General features: G+C 45.5%; 1 pseudogene; it reads right to left on the bottom strand.

The window, feature by feature from the left end:
- Nucleotides 1-27,921, bottom strand: part of LOC124011166 — an 88,018-nt pseudogene that overhangs the window by 43,333 nt on the left and 16,764 nt on the right.

Here is a 27,921-nt window from a genome sequence, read left to right as displayed (position 1 = left end):
TCTCTCCCTCTCACCATCTCTCTCCCTCTCACCATCTCTCCCCTCTCACCATCTCTCTCCCTCTCACCATCTCTCTCCCTCTCACCATCTCTCTCCCTCTCACCATCTCTCTCCCTCTCACCATCTCTCTCCCTCTCACCATCTCTCTCCCTCTCACCATCTCTCTCCCTCTCACCATCTCTCTCCCCTCTCACCCTCTCCCTCTCCATCTCTCCTCTCACCCTCTCACCCTCTCCCTCTCACCCTCTCCATCTCTCCCTCTCCATCTCTCCCTCTCCCTCTCCCTCTCCATCTCTCCCTCTCCCTCTCCCTCTCCCTCTCCCTCTCCATCTCTCCCTCTCTCCATCTCTCCCTCTCACCATCTCTCCCTCTCACCATCTCTCCCTCTCACCATCTCTCCCTCTCTCCCTCTCACCATCTCTCCCTCTCTCCCTCTCACCATCTCTCCCTCTCTCCTCTCACCATCTCTCTCCCTCTCCATCTCTCCCTCTCCATCTCTCCCTCTCCATCTCTCCCTCTCCATCTCTCCCTCTCCATCTCTCCCTCTCCATCTCTCCCTCTCCATCTCTCCCTCTCCATCTCTCCCTCTCTCCCTCTCCCATCTCTCCCTCTCACCCTCTCCCCATCTCTCCCATCTCTCCCTCTCACCATCTCTCCCTCTCTCCCTCTCACCATCTCTCCCTCTCACCATCTCACCCTCTCACCATCTCACCCTCTCTCCCTCTCACCATCTCTCCCTCTCACCATCTCTCCCTCTCTCCCTCTCACCATCTCTCCCTCTCACCATCTCACCCTCTCACCATCTCACCCTCTCTCCCTCTCACCATCTCTCCCTCTCACCATCTCTCCCTCTCACCATCTCTCCCTCTCACCATCTCTCCCTCTCACCATCTCTCCCTCTCACCATCTCTCCCTCTCACCATCTCTCCCTCTCACCATCTCTCCCTCTCACCATCTCTCCCTCTCACCATCTCTCCTCTCACCATCTCTCCCTCTCACCATCTCTCCCTCTCACCATCTCTCCCTCTCACCATCTCTCTCTCTCTCTCTCACCATCTCTCTCTCTCTCTCTCTCACCATCTCTCTCCCTCTCACCATCTCTCCCTCTCACCATCTCTCCCTCTCACCATCTCTCCCTCTCACCATCTCTCCCTCTCACCATCTCTCCCACCTCCCTCTCCCTCCATCTCTCACCATCTCTCTCTCTCACCATCTCTCTCTCTCTCTCTCTCTCTCTCTCACCATCTCTCTCTCTCTCACCATCTCTCTCTCTCTCACCATTTCTCTCTCTCTCACCATCTCTCTCTCTCTCACCATCTCTCTCTCTCTCACCATCTCTCTCTCTCTCACCATCTCTCTCTCTCTCACCATCTCTCTCTCTCTCACCATCTCTCTCTCCCTCTCCATCTCTCCCTCTCCATCTCTCCCTCTCCATCTCTCCCTCTCCATCTCTCCCTCTCCATCTCTCCCTCTCCATCTCTCCCTCTCCATCTCTCCCTCTCCATCTCTCCCTCTCCATCTCTCCCTCTCCATCTCTCCCTCTCCATCTCTCCTCTCCATCTCTCCTCTCCATCTCTCCCTCTCTCCCTCTCCCATCTCTCCCTCTCACCCTCTCTCCCATCTCTCCCATCTCTCCCTCTCACCATCTCTCCCTCTCTCCCTCTCACCATCTCTCCCTCTCACCATCTCACCCTCTCACCATCTCACCCTCTCTCCCTCTCACCATCTCTCCCTCTCACCATCTCTCCCTCTCACCATCTCTCCCTCTCACCATCTCTCCCCTCTCACCATCTCTCCCTCTCACCATCTCTCCCTCTCACCATCTCTCCCTCTCACCATCTCTCCCTCTCACCATCTCTCCCTCTCACCATCTCTCCCTCTCACCATCTCTCCCTCTCACCATCTCTCCCTCTCACCATCTCTCTCTCTCTCTCTCACCATCTCTCTCTCTCTCTCTCTCACCATCTCTCTCCCTCTCACCATCTCTCCCTCTCACCATCTCTCCCTCTCACCATCTCTCTCTCTCACCATCTCTCCCTCTCTCCCTCTCCATCTCTCCCTCTCCATCTCTCCCTCTCCATCTCTCCCTCTCCATCTCTCCCTCTCCATCTCTCCCTCTCCATCTCTCCCTCTCCATCTCTCCCTCTCCATCTCTCCCTCTCCATCTCTCCCTCTCCATCTCTCCCTCTCCATCTCTCCCTCTCCATCTCTCCCTCTCCATCTCCCTCTCCATCTCTCCCATCTCTCCCATCTCTCCCATCTCTCCCATCTCTCCCATCTCTCCCATCTCTCCCTCTCTCCCATCTCTCCCTCTCTCCCTCTCTCCCATCTCTCCCTCTCACCATCTCTCACCATCTCTCCCTCTCACCATCTCTCCCTCTCACCATCTCTCCCTCTCACCATCTCTCCCTCTCACCATCTCTCCCTCTCACCATCTCTCCCTCTCACCATCTCTCCTCTCACCATCTCTCCCTCTCACCATCTCTCCCTCTCACCATCTCACCATCTCTCCCTCTCACCATCTCTCCCTCTCACCATCTCTCCCTCTCACCATCTCTCCCTCTCACCATCTCTCCCTCTCACCATCTCTCCCTCTCACCATCTCTCCCTCTCACCATCTCTCCCTCTCACCATCTCTCCCTCTCCCTCTCACCCTCTCACCCTCTCACCCTCTCTCCCTCTCTCCCTCTCACCCTCTCTCCCTCTCACCCTCTCACCCTCTCACCCTCTCACCCTCTCACCCTCTCACCCTCTCACCCTCTCACCCTCTCACCATCTCACCCTCTCACCCTCTCACCCTCTCTCCCTCTCACCCTCTCTCCCTCTCTCCCTCTCACCCTCTCTCCCTCTCTCCCTCTCACCCTCTCCCCCTCTCTCTCTCTCACCATCTCTCTCTCTCTCTCTCTCACCATCTCTCTCACCATCTCTCTCTCTCTCACCATCTCTCTCTCTCTCACCATCTCTCTCTCTCTCACCATCTCTCTCTCACCGTCTCTCTCTCTCACCGTCTCTCCCTCTCACCCTCTCTCTCTCCCTCTCACCGTCTCACCCTCTCACCGTCTCTCCCTCTCACCGTCTCTCCCTCTCACCGTCTCTCCCTCTCACCGTCTCTCCCTCTCACCGTCTCTCCCTCTCACCCTCTCCCCATCTCTCCCATCTCTCCCTCTCACCGTCTCTCCCTCTCACCGTCTCTCCCTCTCACCGTCTCTCTCTCCCTCTCTCACCATCTCCCCCTCTCACCGTCTCTCTCTCACCGTCTCTCTCTCACCGTCTCTCCCCCTCACCGTCTCTCCCTCTCACCATCTCTCCCTCTCACCATCTCTCCCTCTCACCCTCTCACCCTCTCACCCTCTCTCCATCTCACCCTCTCACCCTCTCTCCCTCTCCATCTCTCCCTCTCCATCTCTCCTCCCTCTCATCTCTCCCTCTCCATCTCTCCCTCTCCCATCTCTCCCTCTCCCATCTCTCCCTCTCACCCTCTCTCCCATCTCTCCCTCTCCACCCTCTCCCCATCTCTCCCTCTCACCATCTCTCCCTCTCACCCTCTCACCCTCTCACCCTCTCACCCTCTCTCCCTCTCCCTCTCTCCTCCCTCTCCCTCTCTCTCTCTCCCTCTCTCCCTCTCTCCCTCCCCCTCACCCTCTCTCCATCCATCTCTCTCCATCCCTCTCTCATCTCACCCTCTCTCCCTCTCACCATCTCACCATCTCACCATCTCACCATCTCACCTCTCTCCCTCTCACCCTCTCTCCCCTCTCACCCTCTCTCCCTCTCACCATCTCACCATCTCTCCCTCTCACCATCTCTCCCTCTCCCTCCATCTCTCACCATCTCTCACCATCTCTCACCATCTCTCTCTCTCTCTCACCATCTCTCTCTCTCTCTCTCACCATCTCTCCCATCTCTCTCTCTCTCACCATCTCTCTCTCTCTCACCATCTCTCTCTCTCACCATCTCTCTCTCTCTCTCTCCATCTCTCTCTCTCTCACCATCTCTCTCTCTCTCACCATCTCTCTCTCTCTCACCATCTCTCTCTCCCTCTCCATCTCTCCCTCTCCATCTCTCCATCTCCATCTCTCCCTCTCCCATCTCTCCCTCTCCCATCTCTCCCCTCTCCCTCTCACCATCTCTCTCTCTCTCACCATCTCTCACCATCTCTCTCTCTCTCTCTCTCACCATCTCTCTCTCTCTCTCACCATCTCTCTCTCTCTCACCATCTCTCTCTCTCTCACCATCTCTCTCTCTCTCACCATCTCTCTCTCTCTCACCATCTCTCTCTCTCTCACCATCTCTCTCCTCTCTCACCATCTCTCTCTCTCTCTCCATCTCTCTCTCTCTCTCACCATCTCTCTCTCTCTCACCATCTCTCTCTCTCTCTCTCCATCTCTCTCTCTCTCATCACCATCTCTCTCTCTCTCTCTCCATCTCTCTCTCTCTCCTCACCTCTCTCTCTCCCTCACCATCTCTCTCTCTCACCATCTCTCACCATCTCTCTCCCACCATCTCTCTCTCCCTCTCTCTCCCTCTCACCATCTCTCTCTCCCTCTCACCATCTCTCTCTCCCTCTCACCATCTCTCTCTCCCTCTCACCATCTCTCTCTCCCTCTCACCATCTCTCTCTCCCTCTCACCATCTCTCTCTCCCTCTCACCATCTCTCCCTCTCACCATCTCTCCCTCTCACCATCTCTCCCTCTCACCATCTCACCCTCTCCCCATCTCTCCCATCTCTCCCTCTCACCATCTCACCCTCTCTCCCTCTCACCATCTCACCCTCTCACCATCTCTCCCTCTCACCATCTCTCCCTCTCACCATCTCTCCCTCTCACCATCTCTCCCTCTCACCTCTCCCTCTCACCATCTCTCCCTCTCACCATCTCTCCCTCTCACCATCTCTCCCTCTCACCATCTCTCCCTCTCACCATCTCTCCCTCACCATCTCCCTCTCTCACCATCTCTCCCTCTCACCATCTCTCCCTCTCTCCTCTCACCATCTCTCCCTCTCTCATCTCTCCCTCTCACCATCTCTCCCTCTCACCATCTCTCACCATCTCACCTCTCTCACCCTCTCACCCTCTCACCCTCTCTCCCTCTCTCACCCTCTCCCCATCTCTCCCATCTCTCCCTCTCTCCCTCTCACCATCTCTCCCTCTCACCATCTCTCCCTCTCACCATCTCTCCCTCTCACCATCTCTCACCATCTCACCCTCTCACCCTCTCACCCTCTCACCCTCTCACCCTCTCACCCTCTCACCCTCTCACCATCTCTCCCTCTCCATCTCTCCCTCTCACCATCTCTCACCATCTCTCTCTCTCTCACCATCTCTCTCTCTCTCACCATCTCTCTCACCATCTCTCTCTCTCTCTCACCATCTCACCATCTATCTCACCATCTCACTCTCTCTCTCACCATCTATCTCACCATCTCACTCTCTCTCTCACCATCTCTCTCACCATCTCACCATCTCACTCTCTCTCTCACCATCTCTCTCTCTCTCACCATCTCTCTCTCTCTCTCCCCCTCTCACCGTCTCTCTCCCCCCTCTCACCGTCTCTCTCTCCCCTCTCACCGTCTCTCTCTCTCCCTCTCCCCCTCTCACCATCTCTCTCTCTCCCCCTCTCACCGTCTCTCCCTCTCACCGTCTCTCCCTCTCACCGTCTCTCCCCCTCTCACCGTCTCTCCCTCTCTCCCCGTCTCTCTCCCCCTCACCGTCTCTCCCCCTCACCGTCTCTCCCCCTCACCGTCTCTCCCCCTCACCGTCTCTCCCCCTCACCGTCTCCCCCTCACCGTCTCTCCCCCTCACCGTCTCTCCCCTCTCACCGTGTCTCTCCCACCGTGTCTCTCCCACCGTGTCTCTCCCACCGTGTCTCTCCCACCGTGTCTCTCCCACCGTGTCTCTCCCACCGTGTCTCTCCCACCGTGTCTCTCCCACCGTGTCTCTCCCACCGTGTCTCTCCCACCGTGTCTCTCCCACCGTGTCTCTCCCACCGTGTCTCTCCCACCGTGTCTCTCCCACCGTGTCTCTCCCACCGTGTCTCTCCCACCGTGTCTCTCCCACCATGTCTCTCCCACCGTGTCTCTTTCTCCCTCCATCACTCTCTCCAGGCTTCTGTGTCTATGAGAAGCCTGAGCATGACACTCACTCATCTGTCTCCCATCACCACCGGGGTCAGAGCAAAGGGGCCACCTCAAGGTTCAGAGGTCACCCCACTGGGGATGTTGTGGTGTTAAGCCTCTGCCACAGTAGGAGGGGTACATAGGAAACACACACACACCCAGTTTCTTAAACTAGACACTAATGTACTTGTCCTCTTGCTCAAATGTGCACCGGGGATTCGCTTTTTATTCTGGTTAGAGACCGTTTGCGCTGTTCTGTGAAGAGAGTAGTACACAGTGTTGTACGAGATCTTCAGTTTCTTGGCAATTTCTTGCATGGAATAGCCTTAATTTCTCAGAAAATAAATAGACTGATGAGTATCTGAAGGAAGGTATTTGTTTCTGGGCATTTTGAGCCTGTAATTGAACCCACAAATGCTGATGCTCCAGATACTGAACTTGTCTAAAGAAGGACAGTTTTATTGGTTCTTTAATCAGAACAACAGTTTTCAGCTGTGCTAACAATTGCAAATCTTGCAACCTTACAGTTAACTAGTCCAACGCAATAACGACCTGCCTCTCTCTCGTTGCACTCCACAAGGAGACTGCCTGTTACGCAAATGCAGTAAGCCAAGGTAAGTTGCTAGCTAGCATTAAACGTATCTTATAAAAACAATCAATCATAATCACTAGTTAACTACACATGGTTGATGATATTACTAGATATTATCTAGCGTGTCCTGCATTGCATGGTAGGCAGAAGCAGGCGCGTAAACAAATTCAAACAGCACTTTTGTGCGTTTTGCCAGCAGCTCTAAGTTGTGTCAAGCATTGCGCCGTTTATGACTTCAAACCTATCAACTCCCGAGATGAGGCTTGTGTAACCGAAGTGAAATGGCTAGCTAGTTAGCATGCGCTAATAGCATTTGAAACGTCACTCGCTCTGAGCCTTCTAGTAGTTGTTCCCCTTGCTCTGCATGGTAATGCTGCTTCGAGGGTGGCTGTTGTTGTGTTGCTGGTTCGAGCCCAGGGATGAGCGAGGAGAGGGACAGAAGCTATACTGTTACACTGGCAATACTAAAGTGCCTATAAGAACATCCAATAGTCAAAGGTTAATGAAATACAAAATGGTATAGAGAGAAATAGTCCTATAATTCCTACAACCTAAAACTTCTTACCTGGGAATATGGAAGACTCATCTTAAAAGGAACCACCAGCTTTCATATGTTTTCATGTTCTGAGCAAGGAACTGAAACGTTAGCTTACTTACATATTGCACTTTTACTTCTCCAACACTTTGTCTTTGCATTATTTAAAGCAAATTGAACATATTTCATTATTTACTTCAGGCTAAATGGATTTTATTGATGTATTATATTAAGTTAAAATAGGAGTTCATTCAGTATTGTTGTAATTGTCATTATTACAAAAAAATTATATATATATATATATATATATATATATATATATATATATATATATATATATATATATATATATATATATATATATATATTAAATGGGCCGATTAAATCGGTATCTGCTTTTTCGGTCCTCCAATAATCGGTATCCGCGTTGAAAAATCATAAAATCGGTCGACCTCTACTCTGTACGCCTATGTAAAAATCAGCCATTTCCAGCTACAATAGTCATTTACAACATCTACACTGTATTTCTGATCAATTTGTAGTTAATTTAAATGGACAAAAATGTTGCTTTTCTTTCAAAAACAAGGACATTTCTAAGTGACCCCAAACTTTTGAATGGTGGTGTATGTACTGAAAGTGAATTAATTAAGAGGCCACAGAGTTCCAGAGTTCCAATCTCCAGAGAATTTGAAAAAAAAAACACATTTACTTGAAGAACAGTACAGATGCAAAGTTTGGTAACATGATGACGTTTTGTGTGCTTTGTGTCATCATTTTGTTACTGTGGAATTGCCCATTACATCATAGATAAGATTACGTGGAACGCTGCAGTCTCTTCGTTAATTCACTTTGCATCCGAGTAGGAACAGAACACTGTTGTTTATTTGGTTTGTTCTCAGCCTCGTCCTGGGTCCTGTTCATTAGAGCTTACAGGAGCAGAACGTTTTGCCAAGGAAAACAGAGTGTTTCTTGTTTCTTACTGAACAAGTTCAGAATCAGATAGAACATCACTTAGTTTTAGAGCGCTCTCTGACTTTGTGCCCACCGAACGAGACCATGGTAAGCGTGAATGCAAGTGTGCACACACACACACACACACACACACACACACACACCTTTCTACACTAGCTTCACTATCTCCAACACAGAGGATTGATGACCCTTTTATGATTCAGAAAGTGGAACCTGTAGAGTTTGGGACTATGCAGTAAGCTGTATGAAAACACATCATGACTAATGGCTAAATAGACATTTCCATAAACCAAACTTCTAAATGGGCGTGGATGTAGTCTAATTTTGGCGTCGTACCCCACCCACCCACAACCAACTCCCTTGTGTGTGTGTGTGTGTGTGTGTGTGTGTGTGTGTGTGTGTGTGTGTGTGTGTGTGTGTGTGTGTGTGTGTGTGTGTGTGTGTGTGTGTGTGTGTGTGTGTGTGTGTGTGTGTGTGTGTGTGTGTGTGTGTGTGTGTGTGTGTGTGATGCATGAATGACAGAGGGGCTAATAAAACAGTGGCAGCAGTGACACATCGTCTCAACAGCATCCTCCATAGAAAAACATGACAGCCAGACAACACACAGACCAACCCATAATCCTATTTCTCACTCTGCAACTCATTTTCTCTGTCTCTCAAACTAAACTCCATCGTGACCCCAATGTAGATGAGCCTTTTCAAGTCCAAAAATACATCAACATCACATCGTATCACAATGAATGAATTCTCAAAAGGAGAAAAACACTCTTATTACAACAATGGTAACATTTTAGGAAAAGCAGCTACAGGGGAAGTTAATAATAAATGCCAAGTAGAAGGCGCTTTTATCCAAAAATACTTAGTCATGCGTGTACACATTACTTACGTGTGGCCCCCGGAATCAAACCCATAATCCTGGCATTGAAAGTGTCATGCTCTACCAAATAAGCCATACAGGATGAGTAACAGTCTTACATTAAGTTGTAAAATGCTGAATTCCCCTTTAACCCCACTATTCCATTCTGGAGAGGTAGATGAAAAAGGGGGGGGGAGCACATTCCTGTGAGTTTGGTAGGGCTCAGCTGTAGACTCCTGAGGGGGTGGAACAAAAATTAACACCTAGAACAAAAAACATTTAGGGAGGATTGCTGGGTTAAGAAAAGCACTCCAGTGTGTGAGGTAATGGCTCATTATAGAGTGGGTCCCATATTCTCAGCACCACTAAATTGTCCCCTGGGAAGTGTGTGCGTGCGTGTGAGCATCTCAAACTAAGGCTGCTATAGAAGACAGTGGCTTGTTTTTCCCTTACCATGCACACATAAGTCTAGTCTAACATTTAACATGGACTAAATTTAGAAAGTCTGCTTCAACAGCTGTCGACACACCTCGTACCCCCCCCTCCTCCCCCAATGTCACAATACCCTCCACTGTTCCTGGCCTTGGGTTCTGTTCTGGAGAGGAACATAGATAAGGGTGTGGCTGGACTCTCCCAAATGGTAGGACTGGGGTGGGGGGGGGGTTATATGAGTAGGCCAAAAACAGTTGGTATTACTGCCCTCAAGTGCTTTGATCGCCTATGCGACAAAGCAGGCGGGTGAGCGTGGACGAATGAATAGCGGCTATTTCAGGGCACAAGGCAGTGCTCAATTTCTTTTCTTTCACCCCTCTTCTCACCCTCTCTCCCAAATCACCTCTGGGCAAACAGGCCTCCTCCATCATGCTCAGTCAGTCAATGAAAGGGGCCATTTGCACACTGAGGGAGGGGCCAAAGAGATCATTAAACGGAGGCTGAGAACGTCATCAGTTCATAACTGTAAGACTAATGTATATGGCTAGTAGGCTACAACCCCATACGGCGTACAAAAAGGAGAATATCATCTCCACATTGGCTATGAAAGAGACCCATTGACAACGGCAACAAGTCTAAAGTCAATTTGGGTGTGGATCACTCCTGGTCCCGCATTCAAAAAGCGTCTTGGAGTAAGAGTACAGTTCTAGGATCCGTTTGTCCTTTTAGATGATAAAGAATACAATTACGTGGACAGTGAGGACCTAATCCTAGATCAGCACTCTTAGTCTGAGACACTTTATGGACACAGGCCATGGAACCTTTGTGCTCGGGAGAGTAATTCGAGAGGAACTCACTCCAGACCAAGGTTGTGTTCATTAGGGCACACCGTAGACATGTCCTGATGGTACCCGGAGGTTTAGTGCCTAATGAACATGACCTTGCTTTGATTCAACATCATACAGTATATCAACATCCCCTGGTAATATCATCAATGGGAAAACCGCACAAAATGACATACAGCCTAGATATAAAATCAACAAAATGCATGCAAAGAAGCAGAGATCCGATCCAGAGACATTTTGCCATCTTTGTGCCATTAAAGAAAGCTAGAACACAGCACTTCCTACAATAAGCAGATAAAGGGAAGGATGGGCAAGTGGGAGAGAGGAAGACAGAGATGGAGAGATGATGGGGGAGGGAATGGACCGTTGTAATATGTGTAGGGGGAGGGCCAGACTGACAAAACAGTATCAGTCAAGCACAACTGACAGCAAGCAGACAGAGAGGAAAAGAGGAGAATGGAAAGAGTAGGAGGAGAGGATCACTCAGAGTGACTCTAGCATACGCTGCCAATTAAAACAGGGGGAGCAAGAAAGCAAACTAACAGAGAGATAGAGGAGAGAAAAAGAGATGAGAAAGACAGAGGGATACGGGAAAAGAAAGAAAGACTAAAGACATAAGGAGCAAGAGGAGCTGACCAGCTGATTTGTTTCCATCCAGAGGCAGCAGCTAGAGGTCAGCAGCTAGAGGTCAGCAGGGTTCTCCATAGTAACAGCAACAGCCCATAGTAACAGCCCCAACCCCCATAGCAGCCGTCTTACTGTGCAAATACACAGTATTATAAATTCAGAAAGTATTCACACCGCTGGACCTATCCCGCATTTTTCTGTGTTACAGCCTGAATTTAAAATGGATTCAATTAAGATTGTGCCACTAATCTATACAAAATAGCCAATAATGTCAAATTCATTAAAGAAATCAATTGAAAAAATGTCAATAAGTATTCAATCATTTCATTATGGCAAGCCGAAAAAAGTTCAGGAGTAAACATTTGCTTAACCTCTTGAAACTAGGGGGCACTATTTTCATTTTTGGAAAAATAACGTTCCCAAAGTAAACGGGCTATTTTGTCAGGACAAGATAGAAGACACTAAAGTTTCCAAAACTGTACAAATATTGTCTGAGTATAACATAACTGATATTGCAGGCGAAAGCCTGAGAAAAATCCAATCAGGAAGGGACTCTTATTTAGAAAGCTCTGCGTTCCTATGCGTCCCTATTGAGCAGTAAATGAGATATCAACCAGAATCCTTTTTCTATGGCTTCCCTAACGTGTCTAGTGTCACATTTATTTTGAAAAATGAGCCTGAACGACAACATTGCGTCAGTGGTCAGCTGGAGGCTCTGAGTGTTTTGTCCGTAAAAGACAAATGCGGCCATTGTTTCTTTCTTTCCTACGAAGAAGCCACCTGTCCCGGTTGATATATTATCGAATAGATATTTGAAAAACACCTTGAGGATTGATTTTTTTGCCATGTTTCTATCGCTATTATGGATCTAATTTGGAATATGTTTCGGCATTGCCGTGACCTCAGTCCGGTGGATTTCTCAAGCAAACGTGAAGTACAAACAGAGGTGTTTCAGCTATAAAAATAATCTTTATGGGACAAAATTAACATTTGCTGTCTAACTGGGAGTCTCGTGAGTGAAAACATCTGAAGCTCAAAGGTAAACGATTTAATTTGATTGCTTTTCTGATTTTCGTGACCAAGCTGCCTGCTGCTAGCTAGGCATAATGCTATGCTAGGCTATCGATAAACTTACACAAATGCTTGTCTTGCTTTGGCTGTAAAGCATCATGTCAAACTCTGAGATGACAGGGTGATTAACAAAAGGCTAAGCTGTGTTTCAATATATCTCACCTGTGATTTCATGAATATGAATATTTTCTAGTAATATGTTTTGTCTGTTGCGTTATGCTAATTAGTGTCAGTTGATGACAATTCTCCCGGGTCCGGGGGAGTGAGTTCCAAGAGGTTTTAACAAGTCACATAATAAGTTGCATGGACTCACTGTGTGGGTGCAATATTGTTTAAAGTGATTTTTAAACGACTACTCCATCTCTGTACCCCACACATGCAGATAAGTGTAAGGTTCCTAAGTGGAGAGGTGAATTTCAAGCACAGATTCAACCACAAAAGACAGGAGAAGTTTTCATATGGATTGTAAAAAGGGGCACCTATTGGTAGATGGGTATTATTATTAACAGCCATTATTATTATTACTTTTACAATTTGGATGGTGTATCAATACACCCAGTAACGAAGGAAACAGCTAAGGGAGTTCACCGTGAGGCCAATGATGATTTTAAAGAGTTTAAAGACCTGTGATAGGAGGTAACTGAGGATACTAACCTAATTGACAGAGAGAAAGAAATAAGCCTGTACAGAATGCATCAAGGCACTGAAGTAGTACTGCAAAAAATGTGGCGAAAGAAATTAATAAAAGCGTTACTTTTGAGGCAAATCTCTTCATATTGTCAAGATTAGTGGTGGCTGCATCATGTTATGGGTATTCTAGGGAGTTTTTTGGGCTACAATAAACAGAAGAGCTAAAATTCCTTGAGGAAAACCTGGTTGTCTGCTTTCCAACAGACACGGGGAGACAAATTCTCCTTTCAGCGGGATAACCTAAAACACAATGCTAAATATACACTGGAGTTGCTTACCAAGACAACATTGAATGTTTTGATTTAAATCTACTTGAAAATATATGTCAAAACATGAAAATGGCTGTCGAGAAACAATCAACTTGACAGAGCTTGACAACTTTGTTTAAGAATAATGGGCAAATATTGTACAACCCAGGCGTTCAAAGCTTACTAGTAACTTACCCAGAAAGACTCACAGATGTAAATCGCTGCCATAGGGGATACTAACGTGTATTGACTCAGGGGATTGAATACTTATCTAATCTTTATAGTGCTGTATTTCCCATTAATTAAAAAAAATACATTTTTTTTATCCACGTTTGAGTATTTTGCATAGATTGTTAACCAAAAAAAAACTAAATCCTACTTTGTAACAAATAAATGTGGAGAAGGGGTGTGAATACTTTCTGCAGGCGCTGTATATGATCACCATCCAGCTTGTGATCTTGCTCGATTTGATTGTTTACTGTGTACCTCTCTGTGCCACTGAGCTGTTATGTAGCTCTGCTAAATGGCACATAGTATACAATTCTTTTCTGTTGTGCATGGTCCTTGGAAATGCAAATTACTATGGAAATATATGATGCAGGAATAAATAGGCATTTATGTATGATAACCACTAGCTCTGTAACCATAGACTATCTGATATCAATCAAATCCATTTATAAAGCCCTTTTTATATCAGCGGATATCTCAAAGTGCTGTACAGAAACCCAGCCTAAAACCCCAAAACAGCAAGCAAAGCAGGTGTAGAAGCACGGTGGCTAGGAAAAACTCCCTAGAAAGGCAGGAACCTAGGAAGAAACCTAGAGAGGAACCAAGCTCTGAGGGTTGGCCAGTCCTCTTTTGGCTGTAATGGGTGGAGATTATAATAGAACATGGCCAAGATGTTCAAATGTTCATAGATGACCAGCAGGGTCAAATAATATTAATAATCAGAGTAGTTGTCGAGTGTGCAACAGGTCAGTACCTCAGGAGTATATGTTAGCTGGCTTTTCATAGCCGATCATTCAGAGTATCTCTACGGCTCTTGCTGTCTCTAGAGAGTTGAAAACAGAAGGTCTGGGACAGGTAGCACGTCCGGTGAACAGGTCAGGGTTCCATAACAGCAGGCAGAACAGTTGAAAGTGTATCATTAATATCCTTGGGTAATATGAGTAACACATAGTTTCCAGGCTCATAACAACCATCAGTTTGTTCATCGTGGGCAAGTATCATTTCTGGGTTTGATTTTAAAATGTAGCCAATTTAGACAGAGAAAGAGACTACTCACTAGGGTAAAAAAATAGTCACACACACACACACACAAACACAATAGAAGTGCAGTCACCCAGCACAGACATAACCCACAAATGTGTTAAAAGCCCTCAATCTCCTTGCAGAGTAACACCAACTTGGCAACTTAGGATATTGGCTCAATAACAACGTTGCTGTACATTTATATTTGTACTATTCGGTCTCTTTTACTAGTTATCCTAGTATTTAAGTATCAGTGTCTAACCGTGGTGTGTACATAGTAGACAGATTGTGCATAACACACACCTATTTGGGAACAAAGAGCACAGTGGGTATAGAGCTGTCCCATCCACACCCGACCTGTGCACAGGCTCAGCGTCTCCCTATCGGCAGACAGACAGACCGACACCACAGCACAGATCCCAGAACAGCTGGGAATGTCTTCATTCATCCTAGCAGCCCCAGTTCCTGCCAGCTGTTCCAGCCAGCCTCTGACCTCTTGACCTCTGGCAGCTGGCTGGGAATTGGTAACTGGCACATTGCACACGCGTACATGGGGTGAAACACACGCACACGCAAAATGCATTTGTTATGCCTCCTGAGTCTAGCAACTGTCGGGTAGTAGGCCATCAGCAGTGCCACCTCACGTCCACCACGCCACCTCCGGCTTTCCGGCCATTCCGCACCGTCCATCTCTGGCGTTCCGTAATATTCAGGAATGCCAGCTTGCCCCTGAAGGGTGTGCAACACCCCTCCACAACATTCACATGGAATTTGGGACGTACCCACATATACACGCAAACAACTATACTGTTCCCCACTAGCTGATTTTCAGCTCCAGAGGGCTTACTCTCCATCTTCAAGAGTCAGATTCCCTCACCACCAAAGGGGATGGTTAGCTTTTAAAGGACACACACAAACAGTCAACGTCACGCACACACAGCACACACAGTACACACGCAAACACACCCTCCAATAGCACAACATACATGTGTTTTTCATCATCTCCATGGAGACCATAGCAACAACAGCATCCTGCCAGTCAGAAGCAGACCTGCCAACCCTGTCCACATTTTTTGGGTACCAGGCACACACGGCAAATTGGAGATTCAACTCGCGCACGTAATACTTGCTGAACTGGGGGGGGGGTTCTTTCCCAGCCCCCTGCTCACACAGTTTGTGAGTCTGATCGCAATTATAGAATTGTACCAAATCAAGTCTATAAAAAAGGTTGGAATAATTTGACATCATTCCATTTACACATATGGTAAAAGTCACTAACAAGATCTAATAAGTTAATTGATTAGACACAAATTGTACAAATGTCTTATCCACAAGAATTTTTAAAAAAACTGATATGTTAAGAACAACAAATGTTTGAAGCAGAGCCTTCGCATCAAATAAACATGTTATCCTTAATGAAAAGGAAAAAGCTAAGATAGGAAACAGTGGGTGAGAACAAATCTTCAGGAGACCTTCAAAATGTTCAGGAAATCATTTCCTAGACAGATTTGCCTGGTAGCTAGCAGATTTAGCCTTACGCAGAAGGGCATCAGGGTAGACTTCTCTCTGGCGATCATTGAAACCTTTTTGGTAACGAGGGCACTCAGCATGTCTGTACTGAGGGAGGCTTTGTACTGGGTTTTGTTCTTGGAAACAGGACTGAATATTTGTTTGTATTGCTATGGAATATGACCAATATATGACCAATAATATAAGGTTGTTGCCTGATAGAGTCTAAACTCATCTTCCACCAGATCAACAGAGGCTCCCTCAGGGATAATGTAGGGAAAGCATGCCATGAAAAAGTTGAGATGAGAACATGGCAGCCTGCCTGTTGGCAACGTCAGCGACCACTGCATGCTGGAGGAGCACATCTCCAAATGGAAATGTCGGCAATATGTAGTCTACTGCAGTAGAAAATACATTTCTGACATCTGCAGATTTTGGCTTTTTTTATTTTATTTTATTTTTTAGCCCTTTTTCTCCCCAATTTCGTGGTATCCATTTGTCTAGTAGCTACTATCTTGTCTCATTGTGGTCCTGTGTAGCTCAGTTGGTAGAGCATGGCGCTTGTAACGCCAGGGTAGTGGGTTCTTGTCTGACTGTAAGTCGCTTTGGATAAAAGCGTCTGCTAAATGGCATATATTATTATTATATTATCCTCGCTACAACTCCCGTACAGGCTCGGGAGAAATGAAGGTTGAAAGTCATGCGTCCTCCGATACACAACCCAACCAAGCCGCACTGCTTCTTAACACAGCACCATCCAACCCGGAAGCCAGCCGCACCAATGTGTCGGAGGGAACACCGTGCACCGGGCAACCATGGTTAGCGCGCACTGTGCCGGCACGCCACAGGAGTCGCTGGTGCGAGATGAGACAAGGATTTCTCTACCGGCCAAGCCCTCCCTAACCCAGACGACGCTAGGCCAAATTGTGCATCGCCCCACGGACCTCCCGGTCGCGGCCGGTTACGACAGAGCCTGGGCGCGAACCCAGAGTCTCTGGTGGCGCAGCTGGAGCTGCAGTACAGCACCCTTCACCACTGCACCACCCAGGAGGCCCTTAGCTTGCCTTGGAGGTGGCCACGGTAGCCAATGGACAGCTCCTAGTCAGAAAGCTGGTTGTGTCTCTCCAGGTAGAGTGTAGGCTTGACACCACTACCCCCCCCCCCCCCCCCCAATGAGCACATGTGATTAGACAAACATTACGGATCACACCTGGTTCAGTTCAGTCTTCTGAAAAGGTATTTACAAAACATAAATAAAAATACTTATACTGATAAGTACAGAACATATTAAATAAATATGTTTTGTGGAATTAGCACAGGTTGTCTGTATGTTTATTCCATTACATGTACAGTGGAGAGAATGGAGATAATTATCGATAATGTTTTTCTAAGCACATGCCCCCAAGTTTAGTCTCTATAGTAGAGGAACGTTTGTCACCTCCCAAACAGGGCCAATCAACATGGCCAGCTTCACAAGTATTGGCGTTTTAGACACAGTTCCTAATCAACATTAAAAGCAAAATAATTTTGAAAACATAATTTACATTTTACATTTACATTTAAGTCATTTAGCAGACGCTCTTATCCAGAGCGACTTACAAATTGGTGCATTCACCTTATGACATCCAGTGGAACAGCCACTTTACAATAGTGCATCTACATATTTTAAGGGGGGGTGAGAAGGATTACTTTATCCTATCCTAGGTATTCCTTAAAGAGGTGGGGTTTCAGGTGTCTCCGGAAGGTGGTGATTGACTCCGCTGTCCTGGCGTCGTGAGGGAGTTTGTTAATAATAATAATAACAAATACAAATGATCGCATCGACACAGACCGCAAAACTGGCTCCACAAAGCTTAAGTGGGCTACCGCAAAGTGATTTTTTTTTTATACCTTTAGTTAACTAGGCAAGTCAGTGAAGAACAGATTATTTTTTTCAATGACTGCCTAGGAACGGTGGGTTAACTGCCTTGTTCGGGGGCAGAACGACAGATTTTCACCTTGTCAGCTCGGGGGATCCAATCTTGCAACCTTACAGTTACCTATTTCAACACTCTAACCATTGCACTCCACAAGGAGACTGCATGTTACGCAAATGCAGTAGAAGCCAAGGTAAGTTGCTAGCTAGCATTAAACTTATCTTATAAAAAAATCTATCAATCATAATCACTAGTTATAACTACTAATCCAGGTTAGCAGGCAATATTAACCAGGTGAAATTGTGTCATTTCTCTTGCGTTCATTGCACGCAGAGTCAGGGTATATGCAACAGTTTGGGCCGCCTGGCTCATTGCAAACTAATTTCCCAGAGTTTTACGTAATTATGACATAACATTGATGGTTGTACAATGGAACAAGAATATTTAGATTTAGGGATGCTACCCGTTAGATAAAATACCGAACGGTTCCGTATTTCACTGAAATAATAAACACTGTTTTCAAAATTATAGTTTCTGGATTCGACCATATTAATGACCAAAGGCTTGTATATCTGCGTGTTATTATGTTAGAATTAAGTCTGATTTGATAGAGCAGTCTGACTGAGCAGCAGCAGGCTCGTAATCATTCATTCAAACAGCACTTTTGTGCGTTTTGCCAGCATTTCTTCGCAAGCACAGCGCTGTTTATGACGTCAAGCCTATCAGCCTAATGGCTGGTGTAACCAATGTGAAATGGCTAGCTAGTTAGCTGGGTGTGCGGTAAACGTAACTCGCTCTGAGACTGAGTAGTTTTTCCCCTTGCTCTGCAAAGGCCGCGGCTTTTGTGGAGCGATTGGCTTTGAGTGTGGCTGTTGTCGATATGTTCCTGGTTCAAGCCCAGGTAGAGGCGAGGAGAGGGACAGAAGCTACTGTTACACTGGCAATACTATAGTGCCTATAAGAACATCCAATAGTCAAAGGTATATGAAATACAAATGGTAGAGGGAAAGTCCTATAAATACTATATTAAGTACAACCTAAAACCTCTTACCTTGGAATATTGAAGTCTCATGTTAAAAGGAACCACCAACTTTCATATGTTCTCATGTTCTGAGCAAGGAACCTAAACGTTAGCTTTCTTATATGGCACATATTGCACTTTTACTTCTCCAACACTTTGTTTTGCATTATTTAAACCAAATTTAACATGTGTTTCATTGTTTATTTGAGGCTAAATTGATTTTATTGATGTATTGTATTAAGTTACAACAATACTGAATTAATGTTTTAATCGTCATTATTACAAAAAAATATATACATTTTATTTTATTTTTTATAATAACATTATTTGGCCGATTAATCGGTATCGGCTTTTTTGATCCTCCAATAATCGGCATCGGTATCGAAAAACCATAATCGGCCGATCTCGAACGAGGACACCTGATTTGACTTAAAGGCTCAATGATTAGTTGGGTGTGTTAGTGCGGGGCAAGAACAAAAAAAACGTGCACCCCTCTGGGTCCCCCCTAGAGAAGCAGAATTGGGAGACACACACACACCACTATGCGGGCAGACAGCGTGACAGCCAGGAAACACGAGAGAGCAAGTTCTCCACAGTGGCGGTGGAGGGGACAAGACAGTGCAGGACGCAAACTCTCAAAGCACGCGTGACAATTTACTTCAACGCTACTTCTCCACTCTCCGGGAACAGGCCAGTGCGTGGGAGAAAACTTGTTCATTACACCCCTCAGGCAGCCACATAGACTACATCCCAAATAGCACCCTATTCCCTACATAGTGCACTACTTTAGTCCTGGTAGTGAACTATGTAGGGAATGGGGTGACATTTGGGCCACAAGCAAACATCATTTGAGTCCACCCCTTCACATGGTTCCACTTTAGCCTGACTGGAATTATCCCAGGCCCAAAGACAAGATCCTCGCCTTAACTCCTTTTTCATTTGGGACCTTATTTACGAGGCTAGCTCAGGGAGGCTCCCCTCATCTGGGCCCCCCTGGCAGTGTTTCATTCCAGGAAGATGTTCCCTCCTTTCTGCACTCGTTCACTCCCCTTAGTGGCTCCCGAGTCACGCAGCGGTCTAAGGCTCTGAATCTCAGTGCAAGAGGTGTCACTACAGTCCCTGGTTTGAAACCAGGCTGTATCACATCCGGCTGTGATTGGGAGTCCCATAGAGCGGCGCACAATTGGCCCAGCAATCGTCCGGATTTGGCCGTCAATGTAAATAAGAATTTGTTCTTAACAGACTTGCCTAATTAAATAAAGGTTCAATAAATAAAATGAGAAAACGACTCCACCCAGTTTCCACCATATTGCTTTCAAATATACAGTCCTATCAGCTCTGTGAAGGGGAGTGTATGGAGGGCAGAAGGGAGGGAACATATTCATGGGACGAAACGCAGCCCCTCTCTCCCAAATCCCTCCCCTGTCTGGCCTCTATCTTTCCTGTGTCTGCTCTTCAACTTACAGAAAAATAAAATCCCCACGCATGGCGCAAAAGCATTGGAATAGAATAATAGAACATTGACTTGAATGGGAATGGCCATTCTAGTAATTATATTTATATGCACAAAGAGCCTCTCACTGTGGAGATTCTGTCAGAGTCTTGGTACAGCCATGATAAAGTGTCCATGACTGGTTCCAATGGCTCACTGAGCTAGAGCATGGTGCTGGCATCACCAGGGTTGTGGGTTCCATCTTCTAAAATGTCCATATTATTATACAATAACAACAGGGGTCAGAAAGTATCGAAAGAATTGCAAGAGGAGCCAATGTATTGGCGAGCCTGGTAGTTGCAGATTGGTTTGTGTCGTCTTGCCATGTCATCAACTAACATCCACAGCCACCTAGCTATGTGGCGGTGGCTGGTAACCGACTAAACATCAAGCTAAAGGAAGGCGTTAAAAGTGCATCTTACCTCTGGTGTCCCTCTCCCTTTGTTCCACTCAGGTCAAAATGGTCAAATGAAGCCAACGCAACAGTCAGGACCCAGCTTTTATGTCCTGGAGAGAAGAGAAGAAAGAATATCAAGCAGATTTGATTCACCATCTATTTTTGTTTTAAAGTGGAGACAGAAAGGGTGGCTGAAATTCAGCTCAGCAAGGGCCATTACTGAGTGAAAAAAGTAAACTGTGGATCGATGATTATTGTTCTCATAGTGCTGTAGAGAAATCACATGGACTGTCGCTGTACACACACACACACACACACACACAGAGAGAGGGATCAATCTTACCGCCACAGGGATTAGCTTCAGAGCAAGCCTGGGTGTGGAGCGCTCATAGAAAGGTACACTGGGTTGAGCAAATGCATCAAGCTTAGAAACTAACACATGCACTGTGGCAGGGTAGCTTGTGACAAACACACATTTAAATGAGGCAGGTATTCACATTTAGTCACATACCAAAAACTACAATGCTAATCAAAACCCTGACACACATTATGATTCACTAATCACCAGGCTTGTCCCGTATGCCGATTCAGACGAATGTGTCTCATGTCCAAAAAGAATGCAGACCCATATGTTAAATATGATTCAAATGAATCATATAGATGGAAGATTAGGCTCGTAAAAAAAAAAAAAAAAGCTGACTCATGGCCTGGCTGGTCAACCTCTAGCACACATCTAGTGTTGGGATAGGTTTGAATTTGGCCTAATGCTCTTTGACACAACCTCCATCTTCCCCACGGTCTTCCTCTATCTCTGTTCTTTATTTCTACATTGTAGAATAATAGTGAACACATCAAAACTATGAAAGAACATATGGAATCATGTAGTAAGCAAAAAACTGTTTTATATTGAGATTCTTCAAAGTAGCCAACCTTTGCCATGATGACATCGTTGGACACTTTTGGCATTCTTTCAACCAGCTTCATGAGATAGTCACCTAGAAGGCATTTCGATTCATGTGTGTGCCTTGTTAAAAGTTAATTTGTGGAATTTCTTTCCTTCTCAATGTGTTTGAGCCAATCAGTTGTGCTGTGACAAGGTAGGGGTGGTAAAAAGACCAAGTCCATATTATGGCAAATAACCAAAGAGAAAAAAATGACAGTCCATTACTAAGACATGAAGGTCAGTCAATCTGGAAAACTTCAAGAAGTTTGAAAGTTTCTTTAAGTGCAGTCGCAAAAACCATCCAGCGCTATGATGAAACTGGCTCTCATGAGGACCACTACAGGAAAGGAGGACCCAGAGTAAGATCATGAAAATAACTGCAGCTCAGACACATCAACATCATCTGTATTTGAGATGCAGAGTAGGTGAACGTTCATGTGTGGTTGTGTGCATGTGTGGTTCCCACCGTGAAGCATGGAGGTGGTGTGGGGGTGCTTTGCTGGTGACACAGTCAGTGATTTATTTTGAATTCAAGGCACACTTAACCAGAATGACTACCACAGCATTCTATTCTGCAGAGATACACCATCCCATCTGGATTGCACTTAGCGGGAATACCATTTGTTTCTCAACAGGACAATGACCCAAAACACACCTCCAGGCTGTGTAAGGGCTATTTGACTAAGAAGGAGAGTGACGGAGTGTTCAACCCAATTGAGATGGTTTGGACTACAGAGTAAAGGAAAAGCAGCCAACAAGTGCTCAGCATGTGGGAACTCCTTCAAGACGGTTGGAAAATCATTCCAGGTGAAGCTGGTTGAGAGAATGCAAAGATTGTCAAAAGCTGTCAAGGCAAAGGGTGGCTACTTTGAAGAACCTCCAATATAAAATATAGTTTGATTTGTTTACTACATGATTCCATAAGTGTTATTTCATAGTTTTGATGACTCCACTATTATTCTACAATGTAGAAAATAGTCAAATACAGAAAAACCCTTGAATTAGTAGGTGTCCAAACTTTTTACTGGTACTGTATACTTTTTACTGGTACTGGTACTTTAATACTGACTCATATGTTAAACCTTATGTTCAACATGATTCAAATGAATCACATAGATGAACCATTAGGCTGGTGTGAAAATTAGCTGACTCGTGTGGTGAACAGGGCCACACGGTGGGTGTTTGTTTGCCTCGGGGGAGTACACACACTCTAGCCTTCGCTATCCCAGCTGGCCTCAGCTGTCCCTTTGTAGAACAACTGTGCAGACGGACTGTCCACACGAAGCATGTGGCTCCCACTCAAAACACAGGGGGTGTGTTCTTTCATGGTGCGTGTGTGTCTGATACACACACAGACATGAAAACACCTCTCACACACACACTGTGTTAGCGTCTGTTTTTGATACTATCACTCAGCTTGACTTACAGTGAGTGATCAAGCCTTCTCTGTGTGATATCTGCCCAGCAATTATGAGTGTCTGTCAACACCGACATTGTATTGGAGGTGACATGTAGGTTTGAACAGCTGTATGCGCTGCAGTAGCTGCTGCTCTCTCAGCACACAGGAAGTAAACAAGTGTGACATCATTATCCCAGGTGCTAGAGAGGGAGGATGTGTGCGTAGGGAGTGGACATTTCTCCCTGGATCCAAAAGAGCAGGACCTTAATCGTCAATCTCTTACACTGGGTGTATTCTCAGTGCAGGAGTTGAGTTTCAAGAGCCAAAGCCAAGGTTAGAGAATCAAGTCCTCTATTTGGGATAGGGTTGAAAAACATCTCACAAAACCAGTATTTATCCCCTACAGCCACTAAGGCTGCACATCTTGTCTCTGTTGATTTCCATTCAGACAAGTGTTGATGTTGGTGTAGGCTTCTGCGCTCCACCAAAAAAACAAAATGTAGGGGAAACACCACTTCCTGTACTGTATATTCAAATCTCCCTGGGATACAGGTGTTTCCTTCTCCCACCCATACTTCCTGCTCTGGCACAATCCCACATTTCCTGTCTGAGCAGGAAGCGGGAAAGAGGGCACTATGCAGAGGTGATGTCAGAGGATAATAAAAACTTGTATTGTTACATAGAGGAAAGTGAGAGAGAAATTGGGAGCGTGTACAGTAATGGACATTACCCACCACGAAAGCAGTGGGAGGCAAAAACATGTGTGTGTGCGCATGTGACACGTCCAAACCGGTGACCTCCTCCATATGAAGAATATTGACAATTTCAGAAGAACAGAATAGCATACTCCGAGTTGTTCTTATGTTAGGTCCTGATGTGGCTATGCTAAATGGCTGTGGGCTACACTAGTTAATTTAGCAGACAAGATTAGCTTAGAATTCAGTGGCATTATTGTATCGTATGAAGAATACAATTGAACAAAGCTGAATAAAATATACATATTTTCTCCAAACAATTTGAGGGAGTGCGCACATGCGGCTATTCTGTGTTGAGCGGTTAACAAAGAAATAGGTACTCTTATATGCTCAATTTAGAGTTAATGTAACTTAGTTCTACAATTATTATTGACTTTAATACATTTTAAGGCTGCATGATGCAACTAATGATGATTTGAAAAAACTTGTATAAAAGGCATGAGCTCTGCTTCGTTTTATGCGCAGGCCTGTACACACTTCATCAGTTTTTTTGACAAGAAATTGATAATGCCTCAAATTTCCCTGCGGTACCTCCTTTGTGGCCGTAATGCACCTTAAGAAACATATATGCTTTTGTTGTACCCTACTCCCTGAGTGCTGCGCGCTCTCCATCACGTTGTCTGTGAGAAAGACCCAATCACAAGTGAAGACCGACACACCGGGGACGCAACTGCGCCTGCAGTTTATTATCCAATTCCGAGGTGCAATATTGAAGGTATTGGAAGGACTGTCCACATTTACATTTCGTCAGCCAACAAGATGAGTAGGCCGAACGAACAGCAAAAGCACTAGCCTATGTCAATCTACTGTCCTCATAGTACAAAAGCCAACCTATTGTAAGAAAGAAAGAAATATTCCAAACAAAGCATGGGACAGTTGTGGGATGCGATGGATCCCAAATTAATACAACCACTCGCATTTAAAAAAACTTTATGTAATGTGGCTGACAACAGATCAGAACATTTAGATTAAAAATGTAGATAAAGTATTAGGCTATTTCTTCACATTATAAGCGTAACATTAGCGGGAAAACGCCATTATCAAAAGTGACCGCAAATACAATTAAGCATGTAATGTATTATAAAAAAGGTGCATTTTTATGGTGAACATTATCTTCCCCAAACTTGAAACTCACGTGCTGCTTATGTCTGCCAGTTAGGCTCTAAACCCCTTGTAAAGCGGATCAATGTGCTTCATTTTTATTCGTTTTTTGGCCACTTTAGTCGTGATACAAATCATATAGGCCTATGGGCTAGACTACATGAGGTGTGCAACTATGATTAGAAAAGGTCTGTCTTATGCTGGGCATCATTCACAAGTGATAGGCTAATAGCTCCCCATCAGACTATGCTTCATTTGATCACATCTTTGCATATACTAAATATTGTGTGTGAAGTTTGTTTTAATTTAGAAAGGTACATAATATGGGTCCAGTCTCGAAACAGGGACAGCGGGGGGGAAATGCATATCACCTATGCACTTAAATAGGGGAAGGAGGACTCTTTTCCCGTGATTCCTTTTCATGCCAGTCAGGGAGGCTATACTCCTGTTATAAATATAAGCAATGTGCTTAATATTAGGGAAGTTGAGAAATAAATATAGTAAACCTATAAACAGCTGATGGGATCCTCCTCCTCCATTCAGTAGAGGCCATCACTCCGTTTTCTCACACAATTGCATAGCCTATAGAAATGTTGCGCAACATGAGCTCTCATGAAGTGTTTGATTCGATTTTTGAATACATTTGCATTGATGTCAGTGTGATTAGAGGGACAATAGAGTGCTGAGTACCAGGCAGTTAGCAAGTTTGGTAGACTACTAATGACCATCGGCAGCATCAGAGCTTGGAGAAGCCTAATTACAGTGACTATATGGTGTGGCGGTAATATGATCAAGCGCAACAGCCCTGGTTACAAGTCATAAGGAAATCGGGCCATTTAAATAAATAAATGAGGCCCTAATCTATGGATTTCATATGACTGGGAATACAGATATGCATCAGTTGGTCACTCATCCTTTTTTTTTTAAGGTAATGCAGCGCGACATTTCCTTCACATAGAGTTGATCAGGCTGTTGATTGTGGCCTGTGGAGTGTTGTCCCACTCCTCTTCAACGGCTGTGCGAAGTTGCTGGATATAACACTTCACATGTTGTGTAAACGTAAAGGGTATTGTGAACGAAGCTTAAGAGGACGAGTAGGTTAAGTCTTTCAGAAGAGCAAATCACAAGTGACCATAGAGCACGAGTCATCATAACCAGAGAAATGCATGGCCATCACTGGATTAGGGTGAAGTTGCGCTGATCTTAAGTCAGTTTTTTATCCAACAGCTGATCCAAGAGCAGCACTCCTACTTAGAAGATTAATGAATATGGGCCTTGACTCTCTCACTCCCTGTAAACTTCACTTGTTGCAACAACAGGTTCATGTTGGCTGACCCTGGACTTGTGAGTAGCCCTCTGATGCCCCATATAACCAATAGGGATGACAAGCTCAGCAATTGATCTGGAACCAGGCCGTACTACATTTGGCACGACAGTGTGTAATCAGGATCACTACACAACAAACCAGGCCCCAGCCAAGAGATTAGCCCAGTCAGCCCAGCGGGTGAGTCAGGGAGTTGGACTCGGTAAGGCAGGGTATTAGTCAATGAGAGTGCGTGAGAGTGAGCCACTCACACACACTTAACATGAGCTGTTGTTCTCACACACACACACACACACGTCAGAGAAACAAATGAGTGCATGCACACGCACGATGACTGTGTGTGAGTGGTAGAACACTCACATGTGCCTCCAGTGTGAGTGACTAAAGCTACAAGTGTTGGTTTGATACGAGTCACCATCTCTTTTCTGGAGAGAGGGGCGTAAGGTGAAGTGAAATATCTACAGTAGGCTAGCCAAAGCAGTTGAAACCTTTTTGAAATGACATTATTGGCCTGGTCCACCTTTATTCAAAGCCCTGTGACAGCACGCTATTGCATAACATTTAACATTCAGACGTTGACCAATATAACTCCCTCTGAAGTTTGGACTACAGTGGTATAACAGGGTCACATTCATTAGGGACTAAATGTTTTTAAAAATACAGATAAACAGGGAGGAACTACCTGAACTGTTCAATAAGAAACCCTCATTTTCTGTTGAAAAGCTATTTCTTCAGTGTGCCCTAATAAACACCACATAATGAACACTGGTATTAAAGCTGCAAAGCATTACAAAGTGAAACTGCTACACAGCCAAGTGTTCCAGATGTTGACTGTGTGAAACTGGTCAAATGACTTGAGGAAAAATGATGAGAAGGACCTCAGAGTTTACAAGCACGCATTTCCGGATGATATCACTTACACTAGAGCAGCACGGTCTTGCTCAGACATCGCTTTTATTCATTTCTTTCTCTCTTCTCTCCATCCGATCACTTGGGTCATTTTCATTATCACTAGGCACCAAACTGAAGGAAACAGTTTGAAACAGGGAGGGAGGGACCACTTGGACATGTCCAATACGAAACGCTCAATTTCCTTTCCTTTTTCAAAACGCTTTTTACATTTTTCTATGTGATGGTGTGCCCTACTGGAAATGACCCAGTTCCCAACCACTGCCATCAGTCTTCTAACTACTGAGGTAGCTGAAGGTTGAGGAAAACCCCTAGTGAGGTTATTGGCTCAATGATGTGCGTCGACCCTCCTCCCTTGGCTCGCTGTAAAATGGGCAATGTGACAGGGAGATGCTATCTGCATCCCGATTCTCCACCCTTCTCCTAAACCATACACTTGCACACTTCTCCTCATGGATTTAACAATGGTGGAAACTCCCTCCAGCCAATGCTTACACCAATGCAATGCATTTAGATCAATGATGGGGAGTGTGCATGTGCACACTAAGGCTGAAGGCATGGGATATTGAGACAAAGCCGCTGTTTTGCCTTCCAACTCTTCTCACAGGTCCAGAACAAATTCAAGGAAACATACAGTATTATACAGAGCCTACATATAGATGGCAGTATTCGCGCAAAACTGAAAGCGCGAACTACCGCATTTAACCATAGAAAGTTGGCTGGGAATATGGCCGAATACAAACAGTGTAGTTATTCCCTCCGCAAGGCAATCAAACAAGCGAAATGTCAGTATATAGAGACAAAGTGGAGTCGCAATTAAACAGCTCAGACAAGAGACGTAGGTGGCAGGGTCTACAGACAATTGTGGACTGCAAAAAGAAAACCAATCACGTCACAGACACCGACATCTTGCTTCCAGA

The sequence above is a fragment of the Oncorhynchus gorbuscha genome, linkage group LG23 (assembly GCF_021184085.1).
Source record: "Oncorhynchus gorbuscha isolate QuinsamMale2020 ecotype Even-year linkage group LG23, OgorEven_v1.0, whole genome shotgun sequence".
In the NCBI taxonomy this organism is placed as follows: domain Eukaryota; kingdom Metazoa; phylum Chordata; class Actinopteri; order Salmoniformes; family Salmonidae; genus Oncorhynchus; species Oncorhynchus gorbuscha.
Note: the sequence above shows the minus strand (reverse complement) of the source record. Positions and strands in the feature narration are given on the sequence as shown.